The sequence below is a fragment of the Rana temporaria genome, chromosome 1 (assembly GCF_905171775.1).
Source record: "Rana temporaria chromosome 1, aRanTem1.1, whole genome shotgun sequence".
Classification (NCBI taxonomy): Eukaryota; Metazoa; Chordata; class Amphibia; order Anura; family Ranidae; genus Rana; species Rana temporaria.
The window spans coordinates 689,553,814-689,559,813 of NC_053489.1; positions in this window are offsets into that span (position 1 = coordinate 689,553,814).

Below are 6,000 nucleotides of genomic sequence, written 5' to 3' on the forward strand. Positions count from 1 at the left end.
GCTTTGGCTCATGTATGGATTATTCGGCGATCCCAGGGATATTCCTTCTCGTGGAATATTGGGTGATTTTCTTTATGGGAAGAAGGGAATGCTTGATGGGGATATTTTCTACCACCGTCACAATGAGTATTTAGTACAGGAAAATAAACATGACACTATGATAACATAGGAGAAAGCTAGAAACAACTCAAATTAGAAAATAATCAAACAAAGAAAAGTACTAGAACAGGGGCAGAAAAATTGGGCCTTAGGCACTGGTGGTGGTGTCACAACACTGCAACCCCTCACAGATACTGTAATTGGAGCGCAGCAAAGAGCCACATGCAAAATATTGCATCAAAAATTGTTATTAGACGCCCGTGTTAAACAGGGGCAGAAAAATTGGGCCTTAGGCACTGGTGGCGGTTCCCAGAAACAAAAATGTTCTTACTAGCTTTCAGCAAGATCAGTGAGGAGGAGAAGGATATTCAGTCAGCAGCATAACAGGACAGTCACTTAGCATCAGCATAGGCAGTCTCCAAGGAATCTGTCATTTAAAAAAATATATATTCAGTTACATTAGCATCAGGTGCTTGGTAGCTGGTGTTGATCCAAGCCTGATTAATTTTTATGACGGTCAGTCGATCGACGGAGTTGTTGGAGAGGCGCACCCTGTGATCGGTCACAAAGCCTCCAGCAGCACTGAATGTACGTTCTGAAAGAACACTGGATGCAGGGCAAGCCAGTAGCTCAATTGCGTACTGTGCAAGCTCTGGCCAGTGATCCATCCTCAAGACCCAGTAAGCCAGAGTATTTTCGGTGGGGAAGGTGTCCAAGTCGGATCTTGCCCCTAGGTATTCCCGCACCATGTAAACCAGACGCTGGCGATGGTTGCTGGAACGGGTCATACCTTGGGGCTGCGGACTAAAAAATTGTCTGAACGCATCGGTCAGATGGCCACCTTCTCCACCGCTCCTTCTGTGACTCACCGAAGCCTCAGCAAGACGTTGTCCAGGGCCAGGTTTTGGTAATCCCCCCCCGTTTCTGGGAACGCATTGCACAGACCCTTCTGCAAGGCCTCCCGCAGAAGTTTCATCTTCTGCTCCCTCTGCGACGGCAAGATAAGCTCTGCAACCTTACTCTTGTAACGTGGATCAAGGAGAGTTGCCAGCCAGTAATGATCCCTCTCCTTGATACCACGAATATGAGGATCCTTACGCAGGCTTTGTAGGATCAGGGAGGCCATGCAGCGTAGGTTTGCTGAGGCATTCAGAGCACAGTCCTCTGGGTCACTGAGGACGACAGGATTCGCAGCCACCTCATCCCAGCCACGTAAAAGTCCACGGGTTCCTTGGGACTGTAAGTGATCCCTTGAAGACTGCTGCTGCTGCTGCTGAGTGCTAGGCTCCACCTCCATACTGCTGATATAATCATCCTCCTCCTCCTCCACCTCGTCCTCCTCGTCCTCTTCCTGTGTGCTAGGCGGGCATGCAGGACCACTGTCTGGATAAAGGGGGCCTTGAGAGGTAAGGAAGTCCTCCTCTTCCTCCCTCTGTTCTGCCTCAAGGGCCCTGTCCATTATTCCACGTAGCATGTGCTCCAACAGGTGAATAAGAGGGACAGGTTCACTGATGCATGCACTGTCACTGCTCACCATCCTTGTGGCCTCCTCAAATGGTGACAGGACAGTGCATGCATCCCTGATCAAGGCCCACTGGCGTGGGGAAAAAAATCCAAGCTCCCCTGACCCAGTTCTGCTGCCATATTGGCACAGGTACTCATTGATGGCCCTCTGCTGCGTGTGCAGCCGCTGCAGCATGGCCAATGTAGAGTTCCATCGGGTGGGCATGTCACAGATTAGGCGGTTCTTGGGCAGGTTGTATTCCCTTGGCATTGTATGACCTTCGGAAATGCACACAGACTTTCCTGGCCTGCTTCAGGACATCCTGTAAGCCCAGGTACCTGCCCAAGAACCGCTGCACCACCAAATTCAGAACATGAGCAAAACAGGGCACATGGGTCAGTTTTCCCTGTCGCAGGGCAGAGAGGAGGTTGGTGCCATTGTCGCCAACCACCATTCCTGGCTTAAGCTGGCCTGCCCCTGTAGAGCTGACATAACCTCTGCCCAGTGTGGCTCCTGTCTCCCAAGCACACCAGCTCTAGCACCGCATGGCATCTCTTTGCCTGCATTCCTGCGTAGCCCCTCGTACTCCTACCGAGCACGGCTGGTTCCGAGGAAACATCAGCACAGGAAGAGGCCACAGTGGAATAAGAAGAGGAGGGGGTGGAGGAGAGAGGTGTGTCACAACCAGTAGTAGTGTTTTGGAGGCGTGGTGATGGAACAACCTCCAACACTACTGTACATTGCCCTGCGTCCTTCCCAGCTGCCAGCAGAGTCACCCAATGGGCCATAAAAGAGAGGTAACGTCCCTGTCCATGCCTGCTGGACCATGAGTCAGCGGTAAGATGCACCTTACCACTGACCGCCCTGTCCAGCGAGGCATGGACATTGCCTTCCACATGGCGGTAGAGAGCGGGAATCGCCTTCCGTGAGAAAAAGTGGTGTTTGGGTACTTGCCACTGAGGTACCGCACATTGCACAAACTCACGGAAGGGGGCAGAATCTACCAACTGAAAAGGTAGCAGTTGAAGTGCTAGCAATTTCGCTAAGCTAGCATTCAACCGCTGGGCATGTGGATGGCTGGGAGAGTACTTCTTTCGGCGCTGCAGCAGCTGGGGCAGGGAAATTTGTCTGCTACCATCAGTAGATTTCCTGCATGTACTACTAGGTTGTGACACACCTATTTCTACACCTTCAGTCCTATCAGTGCAGGCTTCAGAGAGGACTGAGTGGGGTTGGAGCTCCCAGCTGATGGAGAGGCAAGGGGAGGTCCGCTTTGTTCTTTGGTGTGGGTCTTTCTGGTATGCTTGCCAACGAACTGCATGGCAGGTCGACATATGTCTGGTCAAGCATGTGGTGCCCAAGCGGGTGATGTTTTGGCCACGCGAGATACGCTTGAGACATATGTTGCAAATAGCAATGGTGCGATCTGATGCACATGTCTCAAAAAAGGCCCACACCAAAAAACTTTTGCAGTACCGTTGAGACACAGCAGCGCCCTGCACAAGCGTAGCTCTGCGATGTAATGCAGTTGGTGTGCTGCCCTTAAGCTGGCCCCTGGAAGGCATCCTGCCTCTTTGGAGATGTGCCTGTGCCTTGTCCTCCTCCTCCTCTCTCCTATCAGGCACCCACGTAGAGTCAGTGATCTCATCATCCCCTCCCTCCTCATCACTGTCGAAAACCTGGCAGTATGCTGCAGCTGGGGGAACATGACTGCCAGATTGCTATCCCTCTCGGGCACCCCCTCTCTCTGGGCTCACATCAATGCCTTCCTCTATCAGTGTTCCGTCATCGGAGCCTTCAAAACACTGCGCATCTTCATGCAGCATGTACCCAACACTGTGTTGAAACAGTTCGGGGGACTCCTCAGGAGGACATGGTGGGACTAGGGAAAGATTGTGTGATCCCATTGTGCAGAGGGTAGAGGACGCCTTGGCAGCTGCTTTGCCAGATAAACTATGATCAGTCTGTGTGAGAGAGGATAAGGAGGATGAGGACGGCTTGGTCATCCACTCAACTAATTTCTCTGCATGTTGAGGCTCAACACGGCCAGCTCCCGAAAAGAAGCACGAGCGTGTCAGACGACCACGTGCTGAAGAGGATGCACCGTGTCCACCACCAGCGTTGCCTCTAGATGCAGAGCCTGCTTGCCCTCGTGACTCTCTGCCTCTCTTTGTTGTCCTTCCAGACATTTTAATAGCCTGCACAGGACAAAATCAGAAATAAACAGCACAAATGAAGTAACAGCAACTGCTTTTATGTGCAATTAAACAGCACACATGCAGTAACAGCAATTGCGTTTATGGGCAAATAAACAGCACACGTGCAGTAAGAGCAACTGCGTTTATGGGCAAATAAATAGCACACGTGCAGTAAGAGCAACTGCGTTTATGAGCAAATAAACAGCACACGTGCAGTAACAGCAACTGCGTTTATGTGCAATTAAACAGCACACGTGCAGTAAGAGCAACTGCGTTTATGAGCAAATAAACAGCACACGTGCAGTAACAGCAACTGCGTTTATGTGCAATTAAACAGCACACGTGCAGTAACAGCAACTGCGTTTATGGGCAAATAAACACTTTGAAAAGAATGTTTCACACATTCTGCAGAATGCAAGCTTCAAGTTTCTTGTTAACATAAGCAGTATGCCTTTGTTCCATAAGCGAGAAAATAACTTTTAATATAAAAGTTCTAAGAAGAATTTAAAATAATTGAGCCTAATAGGAAAATAAAGGCCAATACCCCCCTGTTCCTATATAAGACCAGACCACCCAGAACAAAGGGGTAACCTCACTTTCCTATCAAAAATGCCACTGCCAGGGAAGGGGTTAACACTAGGGGGCGAGGAAGGGATTAATTATGTTCCCTGGGTGTGTTCTAACTGAAGGGGGGGTGGGACTGACTAAAGGAAATGACAGATCGCTGTTCATACATTGTATGAACAGACAATCAGGCATTTCTCCCCCTAACAGGACCTCCCCCTGTTTACACACACAGCTCCTGTTTCTCGCTCTGTAATGAGCGATCGCGGGTGCCTGGCGGTGATCGCGCCCGCCGGGCACGCGCGTCGGGATCAGGGGCGAGCGGGGGCACGCGCACCTATTGGCTGAGCTGCGAGATGATGTATATCTACGTGATCTCGCGCAGCCAAGCCAACCTGCCGCCGTATAACTGCGGCGGCTGGTCGCCAAGTAGTTAAGGAAACAATCCCGCCATAGGAATATTCCTACAGATAGCTAAACTGACCATCTTCTAATTTTTATGAGCCCTTTGTGGAAACGAAAGACCAGGCCTGATGTGTACTCAGAATGATTTGAACAATGGTATCAAAGTAGCTGAGAGTGGACAAACTGGTGACTTGAGCTCTCGGTATTGGGACTTTTTGTTCAAGAAAACTATGGCAGAGAAACCCATTGTGAATAGATTTTAGTAAATACTAATGTTGACTCTAGCTGTCCTAAAAACAATGGATGATGTTGACCAAGAAGAGTCCCTAAGAAGAATTTGTTGATACAGCCGGGCTAGTATCCTGTCTTCATTAGAAGACAGTCTAAAGTCAGATTTTCACAAAACAAAGGCCTAGATTCAAGAAGCAATTGCGTCTGCGTAACCATACTTGCGCCGGCGTTACGAATGCTCGTGATTCAGGAACCTCGTTACGCCGACGGCAGCCTAAGATATGACTGGCATAAGGCTCTTATGCCAGTCATATCTTAGGCTGCATTCTTACGTTGGCCGCTAGGGGGCGTTCCCATTGTGGTCAGCGTATAGTATGCAAATTGCATACTAACGCCGATTCACAACGTTACGCGAGCCGTCCGTCGGGTTATGCGTAATATAAATATTAACTTAAAAGAGTTGAACTCAAAAGGTGAGACACCTGGTAGTTGAAAGTGATATTACTTGAGGATCTCAAAGTCCAGAGAACAGTTAATCATTAAGTTGTCAACCAATAGAAACCAGACACTTTTTGGCAGTCACTCCCATATCTGCAACCAACCTATGAGATAAGGACACATGCCGGTTGGGCAGAACTTAGTATAAACTTTATAGTCTTATTGTCCGGAGGGGTACTTAAAGCGGGGGTTCACCCAAAAAAATATGTTTTAACATTACATTCAGCCGAGTTGTTAGAATGACAATCGGCTGTTTTTTTTAATCTCCTTGCCGTACATACCGTTTTATATGTATATGTTCACCGCGGCTTCCGGGTAATATCTGCAGGACTGGGCGTTCCTAATTGATTGACAGGCTTCCGACCGGCGCATACAGCGCGTCACGAGTTGCCGAAAGAAGCCAAACATCGGTGCGCCGTATAGAGCCGACTCACAGTCCGGCTTCTTTCAGCAACTCGTGACGCGCTGTATGCGCCGGTAGGAAACCTGTCAATCAATTAG